Raw genomic sequence first — 6,952 nt, 5'->3', positions numbered from 1 at the left:
AGGCTCATATTGTATCTCTCTGTACCCCTGGTTATTATATCTAGGGGCATACAGAACTCAAGTGTTCACCATGAAATCCATAAAGAAAATGATTCAAACGGCATAGTTATTGATCCTGGAAATATTTCTTCTATGGAAAAAAACAGGAGGAATCAAATGGCACATTTAGTGCTCAAGACTTTATAATATCGACCCACGGTCCCTCTCTGTGCTGCTTTGCAGAGTCAGAGAATGCTGCAGTGTCCCGTGCACAGGCCGTAAAAAAATAGACCCAAAGGGCATGATTTATGATTTTAAGTCACTTTTTAAATAATAATAATAATTTTATTTATATAGCGCCAACATATTCCGCAGCGCTTTACAAATTATAGAGGGGACTTGTACAGACAATAGACATTAAAGCATAACAGAAATCACAGTTCAAAATAGATACCAAGAGGAATGAGGACCCTGCTCGCAAGCTTACAAACTATGAGGAAAAGGGGAGACACGAGAGGTGAATGGTAACAATTGCTTTAGTTAGTCGGACCAGCCATAGTGTAAGGCTCGGGTGTTCATGTAAAGCTGCATGAACCAGTTAACTGCCTAAGTATGTAACAGTACAGACACAGAGTGCTATTAACTACATAAAGTGTATGAGAACATGATGCGAGGAACCCAATTATGTTTTTTTTTTAATGGGCCACACAGGGATCGTTAGGTTAATTAGTTGAGGCGGTAGGCCAATCTGAACAAATGAGTTTTTAGGGCACGCTTAAAACTGTGGGGATAAATCGTATTAACCTAGGTAGTGCATTCCAAAGAATTGGCGCAGCACGTGTAAAGTCTTGGAGACTGGAGTGGGAGGTTCTGATTATTGAGGATGCTAACCTGAGGTCATTAGTGGAGCGGAGGGCACGGGTAGGGTGGTAGACTGAGACCAGAGAGGAGATGTAGGGTGGTGCTGAGCCATGGAGTGCTTTGTGGATGAGGGTAGTAGTTTATAGTGTAGTAGTTTAAATGTGGTTTTAGCTGAAGTTCAAAAACCACAAAAGCATGAAACCCATCAAAAGGGAGGACACGATTCATGAATTTTGGACAAAGACTAAAATTGTCTTTTTTTCCGTCTCTAACTGGTTTTGTGACTTTTTAGAGCGGTTAGTTGCACATTTTGCAACTAATGAACTAAATAACTGGTATACATAACATCACTTTGGGAGTAGGGGGAGAAAGATCGGAAGATCGGAGTAGTGAGTGGCAAATTTAACACTTTTAAATATGTCGCATTTCATAAGTCTTACACATCTGGAAAAACCACATTTTCTTAAAAATCTGAAAACAAACTAAACCACGAGAGACAAGTTAAAAGGCACAAATCGTTAGATGAATTTGTTGCAAATCAAAAAGTCACTAGTTGAGACGTACTCACGACCAAAAACTGGTGGAAATACAAACATGAATCGCGCCCCAAGTATTAGTCCACACAGCAAAGCCATACGCACTCTGGATCTGTGAGATTGTACTGTATGTGACCTGGGCGTTTATTTTCAGCCTAAGGTGGCGGTCACACGAGTGTATTATATCAGACGGCTGCGATTCGATGTTTTAGCCACTTGCACTAGAACCAACGTTATTCAATGCTGATGATCGAGTTTTATTGGGTGATTGAAATTTTGTTCTCCATCTTTTCCTCACAGTGTGTTCCGATTCTCGCATCTGAGAGACTTGGATGTTGACACTCTGAGCAAACTCGGATCGGAGTGTCATTAGTGTAATTGACCCGATTCTCGCAGATGACCCTGACCTAACATGATTGCAAAACTCTTATTAGGAATAAGTTCCTATCTTTGGGTTTGGGATTTAGACATGAGAATTATTAGATTTGAAGCAGATTTGGGTCAATTATGCAAATCACACTACGATCAATCTCTGACCAGTGTTTGATCAGAGTGTGATCCGATTCTCTTGGATGAGAGGATGGAGAAAAAAAAATTCTCTATCATCTCAATTCTCTCAACCGTGGAAACCGAACTCCACTGAGATAATAATAATAATAATTTTATTTCTATAGCGCCAACATATTCCGCAGCACTTTACATTATAGAGGGGACTTGTACAGACAATAGACATTACAGCATAACAGAAATCACAGTTCAAAATAGATACCAAGAGGAATGAGGGCCCTGCTCGCAAGCTTACAATCTATGAGGAAAAAGGAGAGACACGAGAGGTGGATGGTAACAATTGCTTTCGTTGTTCGGACCAGCCATAGTGTAAGAATCGGGTGTTCATGTAAAGTTGCAACAGTTATCAGCCTAAATATGTAACAGTACAGACACAGAGGGCTATTAACTACATAAAGCGTGTGAGAACATGATGCGAGGAACCTGGTTATGGTAAAAAATTTGAATGGGCAACACAGGGATAGTTAGGTTAATGTGTTGAGGCGGTAGGCCAGTCTGAACAAGTGCGTTTTTAGGGCACGCTTAAAACTGTGGGCACTGGGTATTAATCATATGCACCTGAGATGTCATCTGAGCGCAATCTCTTTTTATCCACGGACTTGCAAGGCAAAGTGCAATCTGGATATCAGATCAAGCTTGGGCATGCTGCGATTTTTTCCTCGGACAGACTCTGGTCGAGGAAAAAATCAGACATGTGCACAACCCCATAGACTAACTTTAGTCCGAGTGCAATGTGATGTTTGGTCATCTATAATTCTGACATGAAGACATTATCTGCATTCTCTCTAAACTGGAAAATGATCAAAATTAAAATCAAAATAATCCATGTAAGTTTCAAAAAAATCACAAAAGCCTTACATTTTATTTTACAGACAGGCCAAAAGAGTGCCATGCTTTTAGACTGTCCTGGAATTGGTGCATGGTTGGCAATCCTGATCGAGGGTTGAGCTGTGCCAATGAAGTCGTGTTCTCATGTGCCAGCTGGGACGGGATCCATGGGCAATCGGCAGGTATCGTTCACATGTCCTATTCCAGTGAATAAATAGTGTCTAAAGAAGAAAAAATTACAAGTTCAATTACAGTTCTGAAACTTTCTGGTGAAAATATTAGACAGAAGATGTCTCAGAAAGAAAAAGAAATGAAGAAGAGAAATAAGGAAGTCATTCAGTACGGCTGGGTGTGTCTGTATGGAAAGAAAGGTGTGGATAGGCTAAACATAAAGAAGCAATTTACGTAAAACACTGTGTGAAGGGCAAAACAAATACACCAACTTGCACCATGGAGACCGGAACAATAAATATTCAGATTCTTGAGGACGAGGGATTATGTTGAGGAGGACAGAGACGGGTGAGCTCTGCAGCATTTTCTGTCCTTCATTTCCTACTGAATATTCAGTACTGATTACAAAAAAGCAACCTGATATTTCCTGGAAAATCCGATTTGTTTCTTGGCTGTTATTACAAAGGACACAGCAAAAAAGCCCTAATTTGGTTAACAATTCGGACAGTGTAAAAAAAAAAATAAACATCTACTTTTATAGACACTTAATGAAAGAAAACTTACATAAAAAAAGTAAAAGAAAAAATACAAAAATTTGTTAAAAAATGTGATATTTTTCCTGTGCCCTGAGGAAGAGTGTAAATGTCGTGCAAGTATATAGCTGGAGCCATAAGACACTGTGGTCAGTACCATATCAAATTGTTACATTTTCTCATAAATACTAAAGAGGACATGTGTATTTTTAAAAATTATAATAAGCCTTTTTATTGAGTTTCTATGAAATTGGTTTATGTGTATAAAATAGGAAAATAAAAAATGTTAGTCCCTTTTAGAATAGGGATGAATAATCCTCCTTGGCTGGACACTAAGGGTATGTGCACACGTCCGGAAAGTATGCAGAAATTGCCTGAGAAAATCCTGAGGTTTTTCCGCAGGAATTCTGCATGCGTTGTTTTTGCGCAGTTTTTTGCAGATTTTATGCAGATTTTTTGTTTTTTTTCCCAGACACTCCAAATGCCATAATATAGTGGGAAATCCACAAAAAATCCACAAAAAGAATGAGCATGATGCTTCTATTTCCGGAATGCGTTTTTTTTGCGGAAAAAAACGCATCATGTGCACAAAAATTGCAGAATGCATTCTAAATGATAGGATGCATATGCATGCGGATTTTCAGCATTTTTATAGCATTTTTATCGCGAAAAGACGCGAAAAATCCTGAAGAAATCCGGACGTGTGCACATACCCTCAGGGATCCAGCATTTATTTTATATTTTTTGAATAGGTAACATATGTTCATTTTATGAAAACCCCAATTAAAGTTGGTGATTAATTATGTATTTTTCCTTTAAATAGCTAAAATAGTTGTACCCCAATAATAGTTGTTTTTTGTAATTTAACCCACTAGTGTTTTGTATTTTTTTCAGAAACCGTAGTCATCAAAATGATTTGGCTGCATTTCTAAATGAAAAAAAAAAGAATCCTGGAGAGACAGGACGACTGGTTGCCATTGAAGGAAACATGAATGTGGCCAAGTACAGAGATATCCTGGATGAAAACCTCTTCCAGAGTGCTCTGGACCTCAGATTTGGCCGAAGGTTCACCTTCCAACAAGACAATGACCCTAAGCACACAGCTAAAATAACAAAGGAATGGCTTCAGAACAACTCTGTGACTATTATTGACTGGCCCAGCCAGAGCCCTGACCTAAACTCAACTGAGCATCTCTGGAGAGACCTGAAAATGTCTGTACACTAACGTTCATCATCCAACCTGACGGAACTGGAGAGGATCTGCAAGGAAGAATGGCAGAGGATCCCCAAATCCAGGTGGGAAAATCTTGTTGCCTCATTCCCAAGAAGACTCATGGCTGTACTAGCTCAAAAGGTGCTTCTACTCAATACTGAGCAAAGGGTCTGAATACTTATGACCATGGGATATTTCAGTTTTTCTTTTTTAATAAATTTGCAAAAATTTCTACATTTCTGTTTTTTTTAGTCAAGATGGAGTGCAGAGTGTACAATAATGAGAAAAAAAATGAACTTTTTTGAATTTACCAAATGACTGCAATGAAACAAAGATTGAAAAATGTAAAGGGGTCTGAATACTTTCTGGACCCACTGTAGACCATAATAGCAGTGCATGCAAGACGACCCAGGAATCTCACAGAACTGGAAGAATTTTCCAAGGAGCAATGGATGAAATCCCTCAAACAAGAATTGGTAGACTATTGGCTGGCTACAAAAAGCGTTTGCAAGCTGTGACACTTGCAAAAGGGGGTGCTAAGTACTAACCATGCAGGGTGCCCAAACTTTTGCATTTGCCCATTTACCTTTATATAATTTGTGAAATGTAAAAAATGGCAATGTTTATTTTTTTTGCCTAAAATACAAAGGAAATGTGCCATCTTTAGCTTCAGCCCTTTTAGAGATCATTAAATCTTCAACTTGCTTATCTGTTCACAATAACAATAATTTTGACCAGGGGTGCCCAGTATACTGTATGGATGACTAAGTGAGGGCATTATACTGTAAGGAGGGCTGTGTGGGGCCCATTATTCTGTATAAAGGACTTTGTGGGGACATTCTGCGTGTATGGAAGACTATTTTGGGCTCATTAATCTATATGGAGAACTATATGGGGCCCATTATACTGTATTGAGGAATGCATGAGGATCACAGATGGGGCATAATACTATGCTGGAATCACCATACTTTGCTCTGGGCTACAGGAGGGTCATCATACTGTACTTGTGTAGGGTACTGTGGAGGAATACATGGTGGTATCATACCGTATTTGGGGGACAATTTTGTTGACATCATACTTTATTATCTGTACTATTTCTTAATGCAAGTTTTTTTTATCCTTTCTTATTACATAGTTAAAATAGGATATTTAGCCATATGCTTTTTACTGCTTTTACATGGCATATTTTATTATGCCAGTATGCCCCATTTTTGATTGTGTTGATTTTATTTTGAAATTTGTTAATTAAAATGCACTGTATTCGTGTTATAACCCCTTTAAGTTTGTTTCTATATGAAAAGGTTGATCGATTATATTTCATAAAGCAAAACTTCCTCAATTGTAGCCTTTTTTAAATAAATATTGTGTTTTGCCCATGACTTTTGTCCAAGTTTTTAATTTTGTCACTCTGTGTATTTAAGTTTGACACCCCTGGCTCAAAGGGTTATTCTCATGATAGCGCTTCTGGAGCTCAGCACTCCACAGCTGTTATGATGCGGTGACCTGGGAGCTGCATGAGAACTTTCACTGGAGAAAGTGGCCAATGTACTGACCGCAATCCTGAACTTAACACCGCAACTAGAAGTAGCCGTGTAGTGTACCTAACACACCTAGACACCTCGACACAGCCGGAGGACTAAATACCCCTAAGATGGAAATAGGAACACTATCTTGCCTCAGAGAAAATCCCCAAAGGATAGACAGCCCCCCACAAATATTGGCGGTGAGTCGGAGAGGAAAAAAACATACACAGGCAGAAAAACAGAATTAGCACAGGAGGCCACTCTAGCTAGATAGGACAGGATAGGACAGAGTTCTGTGCGGTCAGTATAAAAAACCCTTCAAAACATCCACAGCAGAATATACAAAAACTTCCTACATCTTTACTAAAAGATGTAGGAGCGTAAATCTGCAACTCCAGTGAATCCTACAATCAGAGCAGGAATAAAACTGAAACAAGCACACCGGCAGTGTGCCCCAGAAACAAAAACCAAACACTTATCTTTGCTGAAATAGGCAGCGAGCAGGAGAAGCCAGAAAGTGAACCAACACTTCACAAGGAACATTGCCTACTGGCAAGGGCTAAAGGATCCTGCCCACTAAAATATCCCAGTCAGAATTGTAATCATCCGATACACCTGGCCAGGTCTGTGACTCAGAGACAACTGCATTCCCACCTACAACCACTGGAGGGAACCCAAGAGCAGAATTCACAACACACAGCCTCCTGATTTCCTGTTTGCCAAAGAGCGGAGCTCTTTGGC

At 39.4% G+C, this 6,952-nt stretch overlaps 1 long non-coding RNA gene across 1 annotated transcript; it reads left to right on the top strand.

Moving 5' to 3' along the window:
* Positions 1-319: 319 nt before the first annotated feature.
* Positions 320-6,067, top strand: LOC138681318 (uncharacterized). Its single transcript, XR_011321910.1, has 2 exons — positions 320-3,290; positions 4,370-6,067. It is a non-coding gene; the product is annotated as an uncharacterized lncRNA (long non-coding RNA).
* Positions 6,068-6,952: the final 885 nt, after the last annotated feature.

Source organism: Ranitomeya imitator, chromosome 5 (assembly GCF_032444005.1).
Source record: "Ranitomeya imitator isolate aRanImi1 chromosome 5, aRanImi1.pri, whole genome shotgun sequence".
In the NCBI taxonomy this organism is placed as follows: Eukaryota; Metazoa; Chordata; class Amphibia; order Anura; family Dendrobatidae; genus Ranitomeya; species Ranitomeya imitator.
The sequence above is the reverse complement of the archived record's forward strand: the minus strand, read 5'-3'. Positions and strand labels throughout refer to the sequence as shown.